At 43.9% G+C, this 24,183-nt stretch overlaps 1 long non-coding RNA gene across 6 annotated transcripts in view; it reads right to left on the bottom strand.

The window, feature by feature from the left end:
- Nucleotides 1-12,643, bottom strand: part of LOC119039710 (uncharacterized) — a 29,066-nt gene extending 16,423 nt beyond the window's left edge. For 3 of the 6 annotated variants that reach the window (XR_008391053.1, XR_008391054.1, XR_008391056.1), the window contains exons 1-3: nucleotides 12,467-12,643; nucleotides 6,835-6,968; nucleotides 4,969-5,052 (exon numbers count right to left, since the gene is read on the bottom strand). This is a non-coding gene — a long non-coding RNA (uncharacterized LOC119039710). Of the gene's footprint in view, nucleotides 1-4,968; nucleotides 5,053-6,834; nucleotides 6,969-7,016; nucleotides 7,098-12,466 lie in introns of all 6 variants that reach the window. The other 3 variants (XR_005080670.2, XR_008391055.1, XR_005080672.2) reach the window with 3 other exon arrangements.
- Nucleotides 12,644-24,183: the final 11,540 nt, after the last annotated feature.

The raw sequence follows: 24,183 nt of genomic DNA, 5'->3' as shown, positions 1-24,183 counted from the left end.
TAAAACCCTTGGCTCTGTACCAACGCCTGTTATTTACAATCTCAACTCCCACCAGGATTCACCTTACCCATATATGAAAAGTAATGGAACATATCTTTTCCCCTATTAACTGTCTGCATTACAAAAAGAATCACAAACAAGGAGCTATACAGGCCCTTGGTAGTCCTTTTTCTACAAGACTCAAACACTTAGGAGGAATAGCACTCTGAGACATGAGAGTCAACACAGGATAAGCCAAAGACAACCCCAAAGGGTGCTTCTTTCTAAAGAAGCACCTACTATGGCCTCTAGGTTTCCCAGTTCCTAGCTGCTTAGCATGAATAGCAACCCAGGATTCTGGCAATTCAGCAATGGCCAAAAGCCCAGGCTATTAATTATTATCATTAGGTGCTGGCAGCATCAGCTAGTACTTCTAGGTTTCCTGTACTCACTGTGAGGCAGGCACCCCTCAAATCCTAGAAAAGAATTTCTCAGGGATTATTTTTAACTATTTTACCCACCACCAGCAAAAAAAAGCACGTTCTTTTGTCTACTCATGATCAGGAGATCCCAGCAAAAAGCTCTCCCAGTACAGATCTGTGCTGCCAAAAATGTGTGTGTGTGTGGGGGGGGGGCAGGTTACCAGGGACAGGAGCCTTGATGGATTTGAGCCATCTGTTTTTTTTTAATTAAAGATCTTATTTATTTTATTTTTAGAGAGAGGGGAAGGAAAGGAGAGAGGGTGAGAAACATCAATGTGTGGTTACCTCTCGCACGCCCCCTTCTGGGGACCTGACCCACAACACAGGCATGTGCCCCAACTGGGAATTGCACCTGTGATCCTTTGCTTTGCAGGCCTGCACTCAATCCACTGAACTATACAAGTCAGGTGAGCCATCTCCTTATTGGATAGGGTAAAGCAGCCATTACTAGAGCAAAATCTGCATGCCCACAAGCATCTGCTGCCACTAGCAATTAAAGAAATATGTAGAGGGTCTAATTGGGAAATAAATGGTAAGTGTAAACTCTGATATGTGAAAATACCTACACTAAGAACCAAGAATAGAATAGTTGATACTTAGTACATTCCTCTCAAGAAAGAAATCTTATTTCCACCACTCCCTTCTCCTAGACCACCCAGCAATTTTCCAAACTAAATTGCCCCAGTTTCTAGCCCCCTCACCATCCCATTTATTCCACTTTTATTCAGGTCAGCAAAGTTGAAAATGAAAATAATTTCAATGTTTGCCTAATTTTGCAAGTCATAAAGGCACATTTTGGTTCACAGGCCAGTACTCAATACACTGAGCCATAAAGGCACATTTTTAAAAAATTCCAGAAATACATTAAAAGAAAGTAAAAATCCCAAAATCCCAGAAAGTGTAACACTTGGGACATTTTCTCCTAATTACTTTCATATGCATATATGAACATGAATTTTTCCCACAAAATTTAGATGAAACCATACTACTGTTCTGTAGCCTTTTTTCAATTAATATACCATCTATGTCTTTGCTCATGTGATCTGTTTTAAATATAATAATGTATTTTATGAATGTAAGCATTTATTACTAAGAGAACTACAAAGATGAGTATCCCTTTTGCCCTTGAGCTTAAATGAAGGGATGTTACCGAACAAGAGGTCTGAGGGGGGTTAATATTTGGCCCACCTAGGGATGCCAAAAACTGCTACAGAACAGGGGCCCCTCCCAAGGATAGAATACTAATATCTACTGGGCTCTTCTGTCCGCCGCCAATTGGAAAGACATCTCTCAATGCCAGAGATTTGTGAAAAGGAAACAAAATGTTTATCTAATGCTATTCAGGCCTAACGCCTCCACTAAAATATCAAAGTCTTTTAGGGTATACACCTACACCCACACAGTGCTCCCTTCTCCCACTGTCCCAACTCCGGGTACTGTAAATCAGGAAAAGAGCACACATCTGTGTTTCAGGCCGCTGGCACCATCAGCTGTGTCAGGCAGAATCTCTAGTTAATCCAAAAATCATGTGGCACCCTCTCACGGTCCACTGGCAAGAGTTCTTTGTACCCAGTTCCACTCAAAGTCTCTCCTGCTTTTCAGGCCATGCAGCCAAAGGGGGCACCCCAAAGCCACGTGGGCCTCTTCTATCAAAGCTGCAGGGGTTCGCACTCCACCAAAAGCATGTGGCTTTCTTCTTCACCTGCCTGCAGGGACCTCCATTCTGGCAAAGCTGCGTGGTTTTCCCTTTCACCTGGGCAAGAGGGGGTCCTCACTCTGCTGAAACCACTTGGCTCTCTCTCTTCAACGGCTGCAGGGGTCCTCACTCTGCCCCAAACTGCGTAGCTCTCCCTTCACCTGGGCAGTTATCCCCTCATGTCCCGGACTCAATCTTTTTCCAAGATCTCACACAGGCCCTGTTACTCAGGGGTGCAGCCCCTAGTTACATCCTGGGTAGAAGCCACTCCCTTCTTCCTGGCTCAAAACTTGGCCACAGCTATTGAACATATCTATGAAACCAGTTAAAGGTTATAGATATGTTCAATAATCATTCCAGAGGTTAGGTACAAAACTGTTGCTATGCAAAACAGCTCTTAATGGCCCTGCTTTATTGATCTCTTCCCCCTGGGCAGGGAGTGAGGACATCTTATATGTCTCTCCAATATTCCTATACACTTTGAATTCTGGACACCATTCCAAATCTTTTTTTGCCCCCCCCCCCCCTTGGCTGCACCCTGTATCAGGGATACAGACACAAAAAGGTAACATTCACCATTACTGTAAAGATCAATTACATTTCAGTTTGTGGTGCTTCCTAATTAACTGTACAGTTACTTTTAATAGAAAAGGTCCAAAAGAATGTTATTACATAATAGTTTAAATTAAAAATCTATTTGCTGCTGTGGCTGGTGTGGCTCAGTGGATTGAGTGCCAGCCTGCAAACCAAGGGGTCACCAGTTTGATTCCCAGTCAGGGCACATGCCTGGGTTGTGGGCCAGGTCCCCAGTGAGGGGCATGCAAGAGGCAACTGCACATAGGTGTTTCTTTCCCTCTTTCTCCTTTCTGAAAATAAATAAATGAAATCTTTTTTAAAAAATGCATTTGCTAAAAGTCCAAGGAGCTGTGCTAGTGCTGAGTATCACCTCAGTTGGCATTTGATGTGAATTCATTGTAAAGAACCACATGGAAGCCACTCAGAAAACCACTTGCTCCATAAGCCAGTGAAGTGAATGAAGTATAGGGCAGTACATTGTTGGAAGGATTCATTGACACTGTACCACTTCTTCCATCTTTTCTTTTCTATTATTTCCAGTAAACAACAATGAGCTGCAACCATTATCTCTCAGAAACAAAATGGTTTCTGATTGTGGGACTCTCATTTCCAAGCACATCTGCTTATACATAATTATGTTACAGTGGTATCCATGCCAACTTGGAAAATACAGATAAGAATCAAAAGGAACTATTTTTTCAGCACCATTGATACAGAGTGCAGCCAAGGGGGGGAGGCCCCCCAAAAAGATTTGGAATAGTGTCCAGAATTCAAAGTGTATAGGAATATTGGAGAGACATATAAGATGTCCTCACCCCCCACCCCAGGGGGAACAGACAAATAGAGCCAGGACCATTGAGAGCTGTTTTGCATAGCAACAGTTTTGCAGCTAACCTCTGGAATGATTATTGAACATATCTATAACCTTTAACTGGTTTCATAGATATGTTAAATAGCTGTGGCCAAGTTTTGAGCCAGGAAGAAGGGAGTGGCTTCTACCCAGGATGTAACTGGGGGCTGCACCCCTGAGTAACAGGGCCTGTGTGAGAGCTTGGAAAAGATGGGCTCCAGGACAGGAGACGTGGCAGTCATTGAAGGGAGAGCCACACAGTATGGGGCAAAGTGAGGACCCCTGCAGTCATGTAGGGGAGAGCCACGCGGTTTCAGCACAGTGAGGACCCCTCTTGGTGAGGTGAGAGAGGGAGCCACATGATTTTGGCAGAGTGCGGACCCCCTTTTTCCCAGGTGAAAGGGAAAACCAGGCAGCTTTGCCAGAATGGAGATCCCTGCAGCCAGGTGAAGAAGAAAGCCACATGCTTTTGGTGGAGTGAGAACCCCTGCAGCTTTGGTAGAAGAGGCCCACGCGGCTTTGGGGTGCCCCCTTTGGCCGCGTGCCTGGAAAGCAGGAGAGACTTTGAGTGGAACTGGGTACAAAGAACTCTTGCCAGTGGACCATGAGAGGGTGCCAGAGTACTTTGGATTAACTAGAGATTCTGCCTGACACAGCTGACGATACCAGTGGCCTGAAACACAGAGGTGTGCTCCTTTCCTGATTTACGGTACCCGGAGTTGGGACAGTGGGAGAAGGGAGCGCTGTGCGGGTGTAGGTGTATACCCTAAAGGACTTTGATATTTTAGTGGTGGCATTAGGCCTGAATAGCATTAAATAAACATTTTGTTTCCTTTTCACAAATCTCTGGCATTGAGAGATGTCTTTCCAATTGGCAGTGGACAGAAGAGCCCAGTAGGTATTAGAATTCTGTCCTTGGGAGGAGCCCCTGTTTTGTAGCAGTTTTTGGTATCCCTAGGTGGGCCAAATACTGCCTCCCCCTTGGATCTCTTTTTCAGTAACACCATATTGGGTCAGGTACAGATAAGATCCAAATGGGTGACAAAACAACTATTTTAAAAACAGGCAACAAAGATGAGTGAGTATGCAACAATGTAAATGTAGCAAAATGTTATTTATATCATCTAGGTGGTCGGTATGTCGGTTTTAACTGTACAATTGTCTGAAAATATTTGTATGCATGTTTGAAATTTTGCATATTGAAAGGCCGGTGAAAATCGAGTAAGCAGCTTCAAAAATAATGCTATAAGGCCTTTCCCTCCATTTTACTTCTACAATAAAACTCTGATATTTTCTCCATTTTGTTTTTTAGATCTAACTTTCTTGCATTGGACTTCGAGCTCTCCAACTTTTTAATGAAGTGAAATGAATCACAATATACTCACAGGCAGTTTACCAAGACAATGTGTAGTAGGTTAGGGAGGGCTAGAGAGGAGAACCCCAAACTCTTGGAAGTCCAGGCTCACTACCTGTGTAAATATGAATAAGTGATTATTTCAGAAACCTGTTGTAGACCGCTCTGCCTGGTTCTAGGAATTGTATCTCAACCCCTTGTGGCTAAGGGCGAGGGACGACCTTTGAAATGCCGGCCACAGGAGACAAAGCCTGTGTCTGGTAGCAAACGCTGCCTCAGTTCCTCTCCCTGCCCCCAAAGCTTGGTGGGAAGTTAATGACAGGTAAGACCCCTCACAGCGGCGGGGGGGGGGGCGGCAACCTAAGCCAGACTCGATCACCTGGGAGGCCTTCATGGAAGGACTTGAGGGGCTGCAACAAAGAGTAATGGACTCTTGCCCCCTGGCCTGTGTTCTCTGGGAGAAGCACTTCCTGGCTCTAATCCCCTTAAGCCTGAATAACTGATGGGGAGGTTGCAGCTCCTTGCCTTGCTAGAGTGTGTCCTGGGGAAAAATCTGGCATCACAAAGAATTCCAAAAAAATTCTGTGACATCTGCTCTGCTAAGAGTGTTTTCATTCATATGTTAAGGATTCCAGCAGGAAACCCTAAAACTCTCTTCCTGACAGACTCTGACTCATACTAAACCCTCAGATTTCTTTGAAATGTTATCTACTGTTTGATCCTTGCAGCCCTGTATTCCTGTGTATTACAACCCAATAAAAGGCCCCAGAGGAGGGGGCTTGAGGCCTTTTTCCCCTGAGAAACTGGCCACTGTTCATGGCCTTTTTCCTCTGGGAAAATGGCCACTTTCCCTCCCTAAGCAGATCATATCATGTCTCAGTTATGTTTACTCTCATCCGTGGCACACGTGGGCACTTGCGAGGAAAGTTGCTCCTACAGAAACCCTATTTATTCATTTAAAAATTAACATTCAGATTCTCTAAATACTTGCCTCATCCTACTTTTCTGTATTATTGTATTAACTCATTTTCTACAATATATTCTCATTGCAAATAGCTGTTTAAGGAGAGTGAGGGATAAAGCACCACGGCATGTGCTTCAAGTTAGGGTATAACAAAAGGGATTTCTATAGTTGAGCCTTAAAACTTGAAGTACACAGTACAACTGACTGACCATACAACCCTGGGGTGAGGCCTTACAATCTCCTACTTTGAAGTGTTTACTAGCTGGACCCTCTGTAAAATAGGAAAAAGACTTGTCATAAGCAATAATGAGTGAGGTAAATAAATGAGTTTCTAAGATGCTAAAAATATCATGGTGAATGGAGAGGGGAACGAAACCATCATTGTAGAGTGATTATCAAAAACAAGGTAGGCAATCTTTTTCTGCAAAGGGCCAGGCCTCATGGAACAGCATGTCTGATGTAGCTATTCAGCTCTGCTGTTGTTAACGAATGAGGCCACAGACAAAATATCAACAAATGGGCATGGTTGTGTTCCAATAGAGTTTTATTACAAAACCAAGCAGCCCATGGGCTGTATTTACCCACCCCTGATCTAGAATGTGGAGCCCAACCTAGGAACACCATTTGGAAGACGACTTGAGGAGAAGTGAAAAGGGGAAGAACCTATAACTAGGAACCATTTAGCAAACACTGGGCAGTGAGGATGAGGCTCCCAATCTGCCAGCTATCACTCAAATCCCACCAAGGAAGGGACTGTGAGCAGTAACAACAGTAGCAACATATGTAAATGCCAAGGACCAAATTCCAACCATAAGAAGAGCTTTATCTCAGGAGAAACTCTTGAGAATATATATACATAACTACAAAGAAATAGCAAGGTTCTGACCACATGCATTTTGAAAAAAGAATTGGTGCAGAGCTTGTGGAGATTACCTTAGTGGGCACACAATAAATGTTTGTTGGTGAGTTATGTATTTATTCATCCAATGAACATTTCTGAGGCCTACTAATGTGCCAGGCTGGGTTTTGGAGATGAAGACACTGTCATCCCTCAAGGACCTCACAGTCTGTTAATGTAGGAAGGGGAAGAGGAAAATACACAATTACAATACAACCTGGTAAGTGCTGTAACAGTTGTATTACAATGGCCAATAGAAAATTTCTTTCCAGGGGGTGCTGCTCCACGCTGCTGCTGGCTATAACATCAAGAGAGAAGGGAGGAACAAATTGTAGAAATCAAAGATTATATGCTTTTGGGCTACTTCAAAAATCCAGGTTCTTCCTAACTGCTGATCATAGATGAATTTAAGAACTAGACACTAGCATGATGTAAAATGGGACTCCCATAGTTAAGATGGGAATACCCTTCAGTGCCTCCTCTACAATACAAGCTTTACTCTTATTGTTCCATCTCGTTTTGCTTAATATACATCTACCAACCACCTTACCACACACATAAGCCTGATTTAACATCTGTAAGTAGCAAAATGCTGAAAATGGGAGTTTAGGACCTGCTGGATTAACCCAGTGTAAGAGGACAGTAAAAAAGCAGTAAGTAACAGCTTGCCTTGTACCTTTAAATCCAATAATCTCTACACTGAAAAAAAATTAAATTAGAATATTATTAAGTATAAAAGAGATAGTAAAATACAGTGTATGGCATGGGAATAATAATTTTTAAAGTTACTTAATAAATACAATTAAACAGATTCCCAATAAAGTCATTACATTGGTCTTGCCTACACTGTTCCATTCTGCCAATTGTCACCTCACACTGACAATGCTTTCAGTTTGTTCCTACTAGCAGCTTATATTGCCAAAAACCTTAGTGTTATCTATAAAAGTGGACACTATACTACACCCATATCCTCCCCCAGATCACTCATAAACATTCAAAATAAGATCAGTTCCTGAATGGTTGGGGAAGATGGCACTACTGTTTTGTGTCTTGTCTAATTTTGTTAGGGACAAAAATATTGCCATGTCTTCTCCCCCCACCCATAGCCAGGGAGCACCACTGATGTGCAGAACTCAAGAATGCTTTCCTTTTAGATAAAAATAAATGGCTATCTGACAGTGGGGTGGGCTGGGATGGGGGTAATAGGCAGAAAACTGTACTTGAGCAACAATTAAAATAAAAAAAAATTTTAATGGCTATTTACTTAAATAACAGACAAATGTTATCTCAGTTGGCTACCAAGAATCTGACATGTATTCCACTCAGCAGTTGTCTTTGGAATCACAAATCTTTCTCCAGACTCAATGTATACCCAGGAGTGTATGTGCAACAGATGACATTTGTCATTTTCAACAAGTGAGAAGGGGTAATAGATCCTTATACAGAGCACATAATATAGAGCTTTTACAAACAGATAACATTCAGACTCAAATTGAACAGTTCACAAAAGGAAATAAGCTAATAATTAACACTTGCAAGTCCAACCTCACCAATAACTATTAAGAGAAATGTATTATAAAATAAACACACCATTCTTGTACATATAAATTAGCAAAAAAAATTTTTTAACTACCTAAATTACTGAGTACAAAAAATGGACATAGTTTTTTGGAACACTACTGTGGCAAGTCCTTATAATGTTCAAACATTTTGATGAATAATTCTAAATCTCAAACTATATTCTATAAATAACTTGAAATAGATAAACAATAAAAACTAAATGAAAAGACATTCATTACATAATTCGAAGTTCTGAAACTCTTGAAATACTTCCATACAATAAAATATAAAACCATGAAATGACAATTATGAAGAATGTTTAATATAAAGAAATGCAGGTTATAATGTTAACACAAAATATAATATAAATAGTACAAATATACGAGCAACTGTAAAAAATGAAGAGAGAATTAAAAGAAGTGAATACATTTGTTAACACTTGTTATCTCTGGGTAGTGAAATTATGGATTTTTTCCCCATACTTGAAGGTTACTCTCAGGAAGAGCTGTAATGAATATTTACCAAGTTTCTAGATTGAGTGAACTATTTAAACATAAATGGAAGAAAAGTCACAAAAGACAGAGAAATTTAACCCCATGATTTAAAGGCAGCAAATAACCTATTGTATGTATTTATAACATTACAGAAATCTGAGTAAATAGCCTTTATTTACAGAATACATTCAAATAGATAACGACAAATGCTAAACTAAAACTCCTGCATAAAAATCAGACATGAGCTACCACCACATGAAACAAAATGAAACTGTTAAGAAATATATGCAGGGAAAAAGAATACAAACTCATTAATACGCAGAGAAATGCAAAAATAAAATAATACTGTTTTTACCCATAAAATGTTTTTTTAAAAAACCCAAACACTACTCAATGTTTGTGTGAGTGAGTAAAAATTGGTACAATTTTTTGTGAAAGAAATGTGGCAATACATGCTGAGTGTTAAAAATGTTCATACCCTTTGATGTAGTAATTCCACTTTGGTATTTATCCTAACCAAATAATAAAAGAAATGCAGGTATTTTCAGTCTTTTAGTATATGAAAAAAAGCAACAACCTTTTCTTTATTATTAGACATTTGTATTAACACACCAAAATATTAACAAGGGGTAAGAAAAATCTCTACTGCAGCAAATCACTGGTTGTCTCAAAGCATTAGACCAGCTGTCAATCAGACAAAACAAGAAGGGTGTGTCTAGCCTGCCACAGTCGGCCATTTTAAACATTCTGCAGAACAAAAAAAAGCAGATGACAAGGGTAGATCAGGATGGGCACTCCACCAGGCTCCAAATCAACAATTCTTTCCTTTATGTAAAGCCTTGGACAAATTACTTAATCTGTGTCACTCAAATCTGTCATTTATAAAAGATGAACAATGGTGTTGCAACTTCATAAGATCACTGAGAGTACTACTTGAGTTAAGGAATGTGTGAAAGCACACAGACTGGTAATCTGACATAGTCTACTTAAATTTAAGTGTAATTATAGGGAAACGGGACCAGAGAAGGAAAAGGAAAAGCATGAGATCACAGCTAGGATCATTGGAAAAACCTGTCTCCTCAATTTTGAATCCTGCACCCTTTCTACTACATATCTAAGTGCATCTTTTAGCAATTAACAATAGATCCTCAATGACAGTCTTCTGAGAGATATGATGGTACAGCTGACTTAAAAACAAACAAACAAACAAACAAACATCCCTCCAAATGAAACCCATGCTCAAAGTTGTACAGAAAAAAAAAGAATCTGGAGAAAAGGGTGTAAGCCCAGGTCACCCTCATATCCCTGATTACCATTTGCCCAAATCCCAGGTTTAAAGCAAAGTGCAAGAAGCATTTGAAAGCACAGCCAAAATCCTCACCCCAAGAGCGTTAAAGGGTACATAATCAGGGGCTGCTGACAACATAACAGTAGATTCTCACTGTACTGCAACTACTGTATTCTATTACTTTGAACACAGTATGGATAAAAGTGTTCAGAGACAAGTACAGCAGCCCAAGATCGGCAAGTCTGACAGAAAGCATCCCTATAGGGTACAGCCTGCAAGTGGTTGGTCTCCGGAAAATACTCTGGTTTTACGCATTTCTTACACAAACAGCCAGCTGCTGCAACCCTCTGGAGTCATCATTGCCTCCGCATTTTTTTTTCTTATTTTAATTTTATTTATTTATTTTCTTTCTACCAACTTTTTAAAAAATTATTTTTCAAGTACAGTTTTCTGTCTATTACTCCCATCCCAGCCCACCCCCCACAGTGCTCCCCACCTCCCTCCCATTTCCACCCCCCTTAGTTGTTGTCCCTGTGTCCCTTATACCCATTCCTCTAAATCCATTCCATTTTTTCCCCTTAAATTCCCTCCCCTCTCCCCTCTGGTCGCTTTCCCCTGTTCTCTATTTCAATATCTTTGTTTTTATTTTGCTTGTTTGTTTTGTTGTTTAGCTTCATGTTAAAGGTGAGATCATATGGTATTTGTCTTTCAACACCTGGCTTATTTCACTCAGCATAATGCTTTCCAGTTCCATCCAAGCTGTTGCAAAGGGTAGTAGCTCCTTCTTTCTCTCTGCTGCATAGAATTCCATGGTGTATATGTACCATAATTTTTTGATCCATTCATTTACCGAGAGGCACCTAGGTTGCTTCCAACTCTTGGCTATTGTAAATGGTGCTGCTATGAACATTGGGGTGCATAGGTTATTTGGGATTGGTGTTTTAGGGTTCTTAGGATATAATCCTAGCAGTGGAATTGCTGGGTTAAAAGGCAGGTCCATTTTTAGTTTTCTGATGCAAATTAAAACCACAATGAGATACCACTTTACACGGGTCAGAATGGCTATCATAAACAAAGCAACAAACAACAAATGTTGGAGAGGTTGTGGGGAAAAGGGGACCCTAGTTCACTGTTGGTGGGATTGCAGACTGGTACAACCATTATGGAAAACAGTATGGAATTTTCTCAGAAGCCTCCACATTTTTAAACCCACACTATTAATAGGCCAGTGACAGGCTAACATTCTGGGTTAATTTTTGGTGCAGTAGCCACAGCCCAGGGGAACTCCAACTCAGGCTACTCTCTTCATTCAACTATAAATGTACATCTGCTTCTCTAAAAGTCCTGCTGCCCCATGATGGCCAAAGATAACTTACTTCCCAGCTCGCCATTTTGCACTCTTATTTGCATGAACACAGCACGCCTCCCATCCCTCATTTGTTCAGAAATACGCTTGCACACCTCTCTATTACCGTTAAAGTCAACTGTCCATGTTCTCTCAAATTGGCATGCACACCCTCACGCTCCCTCCGAAAAGTGACTGCCAACTACTACCAACTTTGCTTTCTTAAACACGCCTTTGACCTTCTGCCTCTCTAAGTCTTGTGCATGCGTCCCCTCTCTTGTCAGGCCTCCTCAGATATCCCGGTCCGCTGCCCCACCTCCCCGAGTCTGTCAAATACATGCGCAACATCCCCAACTTTTCATATTCTTCATCTTCCCACCTCCGCTTTATACTGTGTATACATATATGCCTATATACATATGCCTGGTGATTATCTGGATGTGTTTCTCGACACAGTTGTATTCCAGAGCTCAAGGAGAGCCATCCTTCCCTAGAGGGGATAGGTGAGTTAAACTAGGGAAGTGGAATGAGGAAAAGACTGCGCTCCAGGTGACTTCAGCATATGACAAATCTAAATGGAATCCGCCAAGACCCTAAGGGAGAGGCTAGAATACTCTGGGACTCTGAAATAAGACCCACCACCCTCAACAAAAGCAAAGAAAGCTCTCATAATCAGATGAGCTTAATTCTAAAGTTAAGTCCTTTAAATACATATGCTACATATGAGGAACTCCAAGATTTTTCAACAGAGAATGTTACAAAAAACACTGATGCTCAGGTGCCTTGATCCTGGTTAGAGGAAAGGAGTCTGTATTCCTTTCACAATGGTAAGTACATGCTCAACACCCTTTTGTAGTCTAAGGCCCATACTGTCCCCAATTTGTTCCCTCTCATGAACAGGGAGAACACACAGAATTAAAGATCTCCCTGACCCCAGTTCCCTCCGCCCCCCATGTTCTTCCCTCCCGTCGATCCTTTACCTAGTGGCTGAATCGAGTATCGTAGAATGAATTTTTGGTACCGGCTATCCCAAGACGGGGAAGAGAGAGCAGCGTTACAGACTTCCCAGCGCCAGAGTGGCAGCAGCAGGCCAAAGTGGTAGCGGACAGCAGGCAGAGACCAGCCGCAGATCCTCCGACCGCAGTGCTGCTGGCAGAAAAGGGCTGTCTCCGCAGAATCTCCGCAGTGTGCTTCCAGCGCATGCGCTGAGAACGCCCTCTTCTCCACACCCCGCCCACCTACGGCTCTTCCAGGTTAACCTTCAGGCTTTCTTGGCCTCTTCCTCGGTGCCCAGGTTCCTAGCCCATCCTGCTTCTTTCACCTTCCCTCCTTTTGGTCACACTGATCTGCACTACCATTTCTCCTTTAGTCCATCCTTCCTTCATAAGTCCCTCTCCCATTCTTCTGAGCCCACTATTTCATTGCCCAGTCTCCTTGTTGGCTACTATTATTCGTTGATATCCTTACTGGCTTACCCTTCCATTCTTGGTTTTCCCTGCCAGTCCAAAGGCCAATGGGACCTCTTACTGCTCTCTTACGTGCTTGATGTTGCAAACTGTAAAAAAATATATATATATTAAAAAGATATTATATCATAATCTTTCCCAAAGCAGCTCTCAAGGTGGGCCGCACTGGCTAGTGTCAGGCAAAGAGAACTTTTTTTTTTTTAATTGTTGTTGAAATACAGTTGTCTCCATTTCCCCTTGACCATGCCCCCCCCCCCAGCCATCCCCACCTCCTACCCTCTATCCTACCCATGTTTGGCTTTGTCCATGTGTCCTTTATACATGTTCCTTGATGACCCTTCCCCCTAATCCCTCCAGTATCCCCTCTCACCTCCCCTCTGGTTACTGTCAGTTTGTTCTTAATGTCAATGCCTCTGGTTATATTTAGGCAAAGAGAACTCTTGATGATGAACCCATGAAAAAGATCCACAGACAGGACACCAAAATAGCCCTTGCACAAAACAAAAAAGGCAATGGTGTTCAATCAATTTGGAGCAAGTAGCAATATGCAATATCTTTTTCTTTCTCTTCATAACCCTGATATTGTCTGGACATTGAAATTACTCTTCAGCGTCCTTCACTGCTAGATACAAGGCTTATTTCTGTCTTTGAAGAATTCACATAGTAATTTTAAGAGGAGTGGCATCACTTATTCAACAGGATGTTGAATTCCTCTTTAGATGTGAGGAGGAGAGAATACAAGGTAATATTTGGTTCGCTAGATGTTTTATTTTGGTAGCTAGTTCTTCTTCCTTTCTAAGAAAGCCAGTTTGCAAATGTCAAAAACGGAGACTCACAAATCAATAAATCCGGAGACCCATAGTATATATACATAGTCATCCTCTCTAATTAACTTGTTAATAATGTCATATTAGCATTATTCAGAAAAATAATGGAAGCTCATGTTTTTCAGATAATGTGCACAAAAAGTTATACAACAATGTAAAAATTCAGAAAGAAAAAGATAAACAGAAATGCTTGATACAAAGAACATCTTCCCTAAATTAAAATAATTTATTTATTTTTTATTTTTTAGATTTTCATTTATTTATCTTTAAGAGGGGAAGGGAAGGAGAGAGGGAGAGAAACATCAATGTATGGTTGTCTTTTGTGTGTCCCCTGCTGGGAACTGGCCTGCAACCCAGATATGTGCCCTGACTGGGAATCGAACCGTGATCCCTTAGTTCGCAGGCCCACTCTCAATCCACTGAGCTATGCCAGGCAGGGCTAAAAGAATAATCTATTAAAAGGAGAGGACATTTACCCAGAATACAACACCATTATAAAAAATGCTTTTACTTTGTGTTATTTTTTGTTATAATGGTTTTATTCAGATATAATTCATGTCATACAATTCACCAAATTCAAATGTGAAATGCAATGGATTTTAGAATACTCGGAGTTGTATAACCATCACAATTTTAGAATTTTTCATTACCTCAAAAAGAAACCTGATGTCCATCAGCATTTTTTTGTGTTATTTCAATTTTTGTTTAAATATGTAATGGTTTAACATGAACTATTTTATAAGTGCAATAATGTGTTGTTTTAACTATTTTTTCATATTCCTAATTATCATCTTTGTCATTTTAATAGACAGTATTCCATTTTTTAAGCATTATAAAGTTGAGGTTAGCATATAATAATTCTTGCAGATGGAGTTACTTGCTCTTTCCACTTCTCTTCCTTTTGATAAAACTTTCTTAATGTACTATGGTCCCATCTGAAGAGAAATTCAAGAAGGAGCTTGTAAATCTTGAACCCTATAAAATACTTAGGATCTTAAGCCTACTTATTTGAACTTCCCAGTTCATAAGCACTTCCTTGGGAGAGATAAAGGAGAAATTTAGGGACCCCTACTGTATCCACCAATCTTGGGATAACATTCTGAGGCTCTATTTCCCTCTTTTCCCCTATCCTATATATTTCTTAGGAAAATGAACTTTTTTAGAGGGTGTGATGGTTAATTTTATGTGCCAACTTGGTAGGGCCATGGTGCCTAGATATGTGGTTAAACATTATTCTGGATGATTCTGTGGGGTGTTTTTGCATAAGATTAACACTTAGATGGGTACATTTTAAGTAAAGTAGATTGCTCTCTATACTGTGGGTGGGTCTCATTCCTCAGATGAAAGTATAATTAGGACAAAAAACTAATCTCTCAAACCAAGAGAGAATTCTGGCAGCAGAAAACCTTTGGACTTAACACCAGCTTTCCCCGGGACCTCAGCCTGACACTATTTGGAATTGAACTATAGCTCTGATTCTTCCCTGGGCCTCCAGCCTGCTAACCCACGTACATATAATCTCATGTTAATTCTACTTCTATGAAGAATCATTAGTAACACAGAGAATTTCCAGAAACATTTGAATACCCTGAATTCAGAGGTTGGGGTATTGATTACCTTTTGGAGAAATGGTAAAAAAAAAAAAATTCTATCTGTTCCTTGAATACAGCTTTGCTTTGCCAAATTGTGCATTGACTAAATCTGGCATGGGACTGGCTTTAACTCTGCAAAAGCTACCATTGCAAAGATGTAAAACAAATGAAGAAGTAAGAAGTACCCTTGTCTTCTTAAGAGTCCAATAATTTTTCTGTGATAGTACTAGTCTATTTTGGCAGAAAAAGAACTGGTCTGTTCTTTGTGACTTTGGCAACTCTCACACCTCCTCCAGTGGGAAAACAGAAACTGGAAAGATGGTATAGTAAGAAACACATGTTAATTAGGGCCTTGATTTCATTTCTGAATGTTTATAAGTTTGAATATATTAATACTTTGGCTAGTAGGCAAAGAAACAAGATTGAATTGATCTGATTGGACTCCTTGATAAATTATGCAGAGAATGGCCTCTTGCAGCAAAATTCAGCCCCTGGCTGGGGGTGGGAGATGGTTGTAGCGCAGGAGCCCCAAACTGGGGAGCTGCTTAAGTGTTTGTGATATTCAAAAAACAAACAAACAACAACCAAAACCAAAAACTAACGACTAAAAGATATGGACGTGCTGTTTATTACTCACATTATAGGGGAGTACACCGAGGGTGGTGGGTCAGTGCCAGAGAGACTGCACCCTCCAGAGTCTGAGGCTCATTATAAGGGGTCCCAGTCAAAGGAGGCACGTATCCTATGAATGACACTGAACTATGCTGCATCCGCCGTCATGAGAAACAGAGGTTCGGAGACTTTCAGAATTTTCAAGATGTTACTTTATTGGCCAAGTTTTACCTGCGCAGGGGCAAGCTCTCTGAATGTAGATGAGAGCTGCGCCCCGGCGCTTACAGCTATGTCCTTATATAGGGGTGTGCAAGCAAGCTTTGAACAGAAGCAGATGTGGCTGTTAGCTATTGGCTAGCTCTAAACAGCTGATTGCCTTTGGCTTATTAGGGAAATTCAAAAGGCTCTTTGTGTAGTTGGCGGTTAGCTCTTTTAGGAAGTAAAAATTTCCCTGTTTCTGTTCAGCCTAACTTTAGTTCCTGGTCAGCCTAACTTTATCCGGGGCTCGTTCAGGATTGTCCCTTTTCAACATCTGTTTTGGACCTCAACATTCCCCCTTTTCTTTTGGTCGTGGATCAAACCCTTGATTCCTCGTCTATGGGTAGGATTGTATAAGGTTGGGACAAACCATTAGCTTTCTTTAATAAATGCAAGGAGTTTGTTAAGAAGTAAGAGTCCTAGAGTTAGTATTAATATAAACAGTAAGAGGGGACCTGCTATAGCGGATATTAGCATTGTCAGCCAAGGGGAGGTTTTTCAATTCCTCCCCCCGGGGTCCAATGTCCCCTTGAGACTATTGTTTCACAACCCCAGCTTTTACAATAATAGTCACTAGCCCCTCCGCAGTCCCTTGTCCATTTGCTGGGTGGTTCTGGACACCCATATGCTCCTGAGTAGTATAAGTTCTTGTTCTTCTGAGATGCATCACAAGCAGGGCCTTTTCCTAAGGCCATCACAGTTTCTCCTCTGAGTGGTCCCTTATATCCTTCACTGCCCCATAGCCTGACACCCAACCGAGGAACAGTAGTCCCAAACACGCAAGAGAGTGAGCTTTAAGGGTTCATCTGGGTTCCTCTTGGCATGCCATTCTCTGGACGTCTCACCTGGGTCTTCTGCTGGCTTTATATGAGAAAGGTGTATCCAGTATGGTTTCTCAGCCACACGAACAGCAGTGGGGATGCTTAACAATACCTGGAAGGTCCAATCCACCGCGGCTCTAAGTTCTCCTGCCTGTGGTTAAGAATCCACACCCACTGTCCAGGATCAGGTGGCTCAGGTTTCTGCGTGCCGGCCGCTGGGGTTGGTGCTGATTGGCCTCGCAGTCTTCTCACCTCGGCCCAAATTTGTTGCAGCGCCTGCAGGGACTTGAGGAAGTTATGGTTAGACACTTCTATCTCCTCTCTAGCAAGACGAGGAATAAGGGGAACAGGCTGGCCAAACATGATTTCATAAGGTGTCCACTTATCCAGGTATGGGGTACATCTTACTCTAAACAGGGCGAAGGGGAGTAGCTCTACCCAGTTCTCGCCGATCTCTAATCTTAATTTGATTAAAGTTTCTTTGAGAGTCCTATTCATTCTTTCTACCTGGCCTGAGCTCTGGGGTCTATATATGCAGTGCAGCTTCCATGAAATTCCTAACCTAGTGGCTAACTCTTGTGAGACCTTTGAGATGAATGCTGGGCCATTGTCTGATCCCAGGGCTACTGGGATACTGTATCTTGGCACTATTTCCCTTACTAGGGTTTTGCCCAGCCTGAAAAAGTGTCTATTTTCCCATAGCTCTCCTGGTGTTTTTCCTCTGTATCTCACGAGGGGAGGTAGCCTTTTGTTCTGTGCGTTCACTCTTGCACAAATGCCTCACCTAGAGACTACGGAATGGATAATGTCTCTGATGTTGGGACCTACATAATATTTCTTAATAAGTTGTTCTAACTTGTTTTGCCCAAGGTGAGTGCTGGTATGCAAATCTTGGACTATTTCTCTGACTATCCCCTGGGACAGATAAAGCCTAGTATCAGGAAGTTCCATCCACCCCTGCTGATTTTCTGCCCCTTAAGCTTCATCCCTTCTTGCCATTCCTCTGGGGTGTACCTAGGATCCGGAGGTAGTGCTGGTTGAGGTAGTAAGGGGAGGAGGCTTCCCTGTCCCTGGGTAGCCGCCTCCCTAGCAGCTGAGTCTGCTAGATTGTTGCCTTTTATAATAGGGGAATCCCCTTTCTGGTGTCCTTTACAATGTATGATGGCAACTTTGGTGGGCAACCAAATGGCGTTCAAAAGCGCAAGAATCTCACCACGATTCTTAATGTCTTTTCCTCCTGCTGTTAAAAGGCCTCTCTCTTTGTAAATGGCCCCATGGATGTGGGCGGTGGCAAATGCATAGTGGCTGTCAGTGTAGATGTTAGCTACCTTTCCCTCTGCCATCTGCAAGGCCTTAGTCCAATCAACTCGGCCCTCTGTGCAGAGGTTCCGGCTGGTAATCCTTTTTGCCACAGGACCTTATCTTCTGTGGTTACTGTGGCCCCAGCACATCGCTGTCCATAATCGGGTACTGGCAGTAGGGTGGCTGGGTTTAAGGCCGTGGTCTTGAGGAACTGCACAGATGGTGGGTTGAGCAGTTGCGCCTGATACTGAGTCAATCAGGCATTGGATAGCCATCTATCAGGGAGTGATCGGAGCACTTGTTCTATGTAATGTTCACCAATCACTTGTATATCTTGACCTAAAGTCAACTTACTGGCCTCCTTGACCAGAATGGAGGTGGCTGCAAGGGTCTGTAGACACGTTGGCCATCCTGAGGCTACAGGGTCAAGCTTCTTGGACAGGTAGGCCACTGGCCTCTTCCATGGTCCCAGCTCTTGACTGAGTACTCCTAAGGCAACTCCCCTCTTCTCAGCTACGAATAACTGGAAAAGGTTGGCCATGTCTGGCAGGGCTAGAGCAGGGGCAGCTACCAGTGCCTCCTTGAGGGCTTGGAACGCCTTGTTGGGAACCTTACACCTGGCTTCTAGCTAAAAACATTGCATTGATTACAGGAACCTGTGCACTCCACAAAGCCAATCGGCTACAGGTACATGAGGTGTGCATGCGCTCCCCAAGCCAATCAGCTACAGGCACATGAGGTGTCCACGAGTACCAGTTGCACCCAAGTAATCAATAAGCGGGCCCTTCTTTGTCTCAAGCTAGCCAATAGCAAGCAACCTAATCTCCTTCCTCTCCCTCCCCCCCTATATATATACCCAGTTCGGAAAAATAAAGTTTGCAGCTTAATCAGAATCTTTTGTCTTGCTGCCATTCTTCGCGCCTCTTGTCCCCCCAACTCATTTGTTCTAGATAGGTGGTCGAGCCCCAGTTGATTGCTCCGCGGGCCGGAGCAAGTGGCGCCCAACGTGGGGGCCGATAGCTGCCGGAATAAAGCGCTGTCCCCGCCAGTGACTTCCCCGCACAGATTGGATCTCCGCGACTACTCCACCGCGAGACAGATCCAGGAGCCCCTCCCCTCCACGGCGAACTCGGCCAGGTAAGGCCCCCAATCATGGGACAAGCATGTTAACAAAATGATATTTTCATAAGTCAATTAAAGCAAACATTCAAGGTGCGAGGAACTCGAGTTAAGAAAAAGGATTTAGTTTTATTTTTTGACTTTATATTCAAAATGTGCCCCCTGGTTCCCCCAAGAGGGGACGATTGACCCGCAGTGTTGGAACCGGGTCGGAGATTGCCTTAATGACTATTATCGAGTCTTTGGCCCCCCAGACCGTCCCTATCACCGCCTTCAGTTATTTTAATCTTATTAAAGAAATCTTAGTCACTCATGGGCATTCTCCGGATATCCAGAGCCTCTGTAAAGAGGAACAAGAAGTTCTAAAAAATCAATCCTGGTCCCCCTTGAGGGCCCCTTCAGCCCAAAATCTCTGTAAAGAGGGACAAGAAATTTCAAAAAAATCAATCTCGGCCCCCTTCGAGGGCCCCCTCAATTTGCCCCTCAATTTCTATTAACATAGAGGAAGAGATTAAAAAAACCCCTAACCCTTCCCGTAATTCCTCAAATAACCATGTCGACCAATTAAACCCAGCAGAAGAGGCTGAACTCGAAAAAGAGGCAGCTTCTTACAATAACCTTGACTGGCCACCTCTCTCTTCTGCCCCCTTACTTAAAGATCTCCCAGCTTTTTGGCCGCCCCCCATGCACCCTCAAACCTACCGCCTGCGGCCACCCATATTCTGGCCCCCATTCTAAACAACCTCGAGCCACCAACAATCCACCAAAAACCCCTTCTCCAAAAAACCTCCATTCAAGAAGCCTTAATTCTCATTCGAGAAATCAAGGCCATGGCTAAAGAATTCACTGATGTGACTGTATCCACCCCCACTGAATTACTCGCTTTCCCCAAACCGTGGGGAGTAGACCTAGATACCCAGACTGCTGACATTGTAATAGCCACACATCAAGCTTTTAACATATCTAACCCTCACCTAGCCGAGGATTGCCGGTTATGTATGAGCCTAGGCACCCCCATGCCTTTAGCTATTCCTGTCAATATATCCACCCTTAATAAATCACAGCTACAATGTAACCCTAGTTTACCTTTTAGAGTCCAAGCTACAATATTCCCACCCTCCCAGTGCTTACAAGTGTTGGGGGCTGGGATAAGCCTGAAACAGGCTGATACAATCCGACCTGAAGGTTGCGCCTGAATAACAGGATGCTGCGGTTAGGAGCCATAGAACTCCCCCTCCTGGACATGTGGGTGGCACACCAATCAGTGCCTTGATCACGCGCCCGCCATGCACCCCCCGGCCAATCACAGGCTAGAGCACGCTTTGAAGCCACCTATCCACTGCACTTCCTCCACTGCCCTCCTCTATATAACTCCCTCCATTTTGAAATAAAATTTGCAGCTTGATCAGAATCCTTTGTCTTGCTGCCATTCTTCGCGCCTCCTGTCCCATCCCCCTTCATCCGTTACAGGTATATCAGCGGACCCCGTTGACTGCCTCGCAGGCCGAGGCAACTGGCGCCCAACGTGGGGCCCCGCTGATCGCCTGTGCGGACCGCTGTCCCCTTCGATCGCAGCGTTTTCGCCCAGCTCACTGCGACTACTCGGCCGCGCGCCGGCATTCCCTGAGGACCCCCGTTCCCCGACAGCGGCATTTCAAAAGTAAGACCCAGCCATGGGACAGGCATGCTCACAACATGATTTGTTCGTTGCTCAATTAAAAGAGTCTCTCAAGGTGCGCAAGATAAGAGTTCGTAAAAAAGATTTGAATTCCTTTTTCACTTTCGTTTTTAAAATCTGCCCATAGTTTCCTCAGGAGGGTAGCATTGACTCCCACATCTGGCGCCGTGTAGGCGACTGTCTAAATGACTATTATAAGGTTTTTGGCCCCGAGACTATCCCTATAACTGCCTTTGACTATTATAACCTCATAACAGACAGCCTTAAAAACCACAATAATTCCCCTGACATACAGCGCCTTTGCAAAGAAGGGCAAGAAATTCTCCACAGTCACTCCCCGGCCCGCTCCAAAGCCCCCTCAGTCCACGGCCTTCCCGACGTTCGTGCTGACTCGCTTTCGCGACCCCCCTCACGAGCGCCTTCAAACTGTCCTTCTGTTTCCATCCGAATAGATACAGACCCTCAAGTCCCTTCTCTGTACCCTCCCCTTCAGGAGTTCTATTCCTCTGCTCCACCCCCCAATTCCCAGGACCCCGGCGACCAGTTAAACCCCTCTGAACAGGCAGAATTAGAGGACGAGGCCGCTCGCTACAATAATCCTGACTGGCCACCACTCGTGGCGGCAGTCCTTCCGCCATTCAAACCGCCTCCTTATAGTACCTCTCACGCACCCGCCGCCGCCATTTTGCCTTCAGCGCATGGCGCATCCGCCATTTCACCTGCGGCGTGCAAGGCACCCCATGCCTCTAGCTGTCTCCACCAACATATCAGCCCTGAATATCACCGAACAAAACTGCACCCTCAGCATACCCTTTAGAGTTCAGCCTATGCTCTTTTACTCCTCCCCCTTGTATCTATAAAGGTTCACAAAATAATTCTTTTGATATTTCTGTTGGTTTCGCCAGCTTTACCAATTGTAGCCACACGCTTAATTACAGCACATCCCTCTGCCCTGGCCCAGGACGAGCATTCGTGTGTGGTAATAATCTAGCTTTCACCGCCTTGCCCGCCAATTGGACAGGGCTATGTGCCTTAGCTGCCTTATTACCTGACATAGACATCATCCCAGGAGATGAGCCCGTCCCCGTCCCTGCTTTTGACCACTTCACAGGACGACACAAAAGAGCCTTAGCTGTTATTCCCCTGCTTGTTGGTCTAGGAGTCTCTGGAGCAGTAGCTACCGGAACTACAGGATTAGGAGTCGCAATTCACTCCTACACAAAACTTTCCAAACAACTTGTCGATGATGTACAAGCCTTATCAAATACTATTACTGACATTCAAGACCAATTAGATTCCCTAGCAGAAGTAGTCCTACAGAATAGACGAGGTCTAGACTTACTCACAGCAGAGCAGGGAGGTATCTGTTTAGCTTTACAGGAACGATGCTGCTTTTATGCCAACAAGTCAGGCATCGTACGGGACAAGATCAAGACCCTTCAAGAAGACCTGGAAAAATGGCAAAAAGCTCTGACTGAGAGCCCTTTCCTTACAGCCTTCAACGGACTGCTCCCCCTTTCTTCTCCCTCTCCTCGGGCCTTTAATAGCTATCATTCTTTTCCTGACCTTTGCTCCCTGGGTTCTCAGGCGCACCACAAACCTCATCCGAGACCAACTTAACTCCCTTCTTGGCAAGCCTATCCAGATACATTATCACCAGCTAGAAATGAATGAACCTGGCACTGACTCGCAGCGTTTTCTCCGAGAATGTCCCCGCGCATAAACTCCCTTTTACACCCCCACCTCCTACGAGAACAGTATAACTCTTGGCATTATACTTTACATATGAATTGTAATGGATACCGCTAGGTACAGAGCAAAGCATCGCAAGGAGAAGCTACCCCGAAGGTGGCCCTGCCATGTCTCCTGAGAGGCAAGTCGGCTTGCATAGAGGTCAGCGCCCCAACCCTCTCCTCCGAAAAGGGCGCTTCAGAGCTCAGGACGAGCTCCGGAGGAGCCAGACCTCTGCCTCCCCTAGCCGGTTAATGTCCACTCCTCACCTTAAAAATAAAAATAAGGGAGGAGATGTTGGGGGCTGGGATAAGCCTGAAACAGGCTGATACAATCCGACCTGAAGGTTGCGCCTGAATAACAGGATGCTGCGGTTAGGAGCCATAGAACTCCCCCTCCTGGACATGCGGGTGGCACACCAATCAGTGCCTTGATCACGCGCCCGCCATGCACCCCCCGGCCAATCACAGGCTAGAGCACGCTTTGAAGCCACCTATCCACTGCATTTCCTCCACTGCCCTCCTCTATATAACTCCCTCCATTTTGAAATAAATTTGCAGCTTGATCAGAATCCTTTGTCTTGCTGCCATTCTTTGCGCCTCCTGTCCCATCCCCCTTCATCCGTTACAGGTATATCGGCGGACCCCGTTGACTGCCTCGCGGGCCGAGGGAAGCCTCTTCTACCAAAGCTGCAGGGGTTCGCACTCCACCAAAAGCATGTGGCTTTCTACTTCACCTGGCTGCAGGGATCTCCATTCTGGCAAAGCTGCATGGTTTTCCCTTTCACCTGGGAAAGAGGGGGTCTGCACTCTGCCAAAACCAAGTGGCTCCCTCTTTCACCTCACCAAGAGGGGGTCCTCACTGTGCTGAAACCGCTTGGCTCTCCCCTACATGACTGCAGGGGTCCTCACTCTGCCCCAAACTGCCAAACTGCGTGGCTCTCCCTTCAATGGCTGCCAGGTCTGGGTTACTCCCTTCTCCTTGGCTCAAAGCATGGCCACAGCCATTTAACATATCTATGAAACCAACTAAAGGTTATAGATATGTTAAATGACTATTCCAGAGGTTAGCTGCAAAACTGTTGTTATACAAAGCGGCTTTCAGTGGCCCTGGCTCCATTTGTGCCTTCCTCCTGGGGGGGGGTGGGGTGGTGAGGACATCTTAATATTTCCTGGACACCCTGAACTCTGGACCTCATCCCAAATCCTTTTCTAGGCACCCTCCCCCTGGCTGCACCCTGTATGAAGGGGACCCTTACTTTGCTGAAACTGTTGTAGACAACCGGCGGGTG

Source organism: Artibeus jamaicensis, unplaced genomic scaffold (assembly GCF_021234435.1).
Source record: "Artibeus jamaicensis isolate MK-2021 breed Jamaican fruit bat unplaced genomic scaffold, CSHL_Jam_final contig_240, whole genome shotgun sequence".
NCBI classification, from domain to species: Eukaryota; Metazoa; Chordata; class Mammalia; order Chiroptera; family Phyllostomidae; genus Artibeus; species Artibeus jamaicensis.
This window is presented reverse-complemented; position numbering and strand designations above follow the sequence as displayed.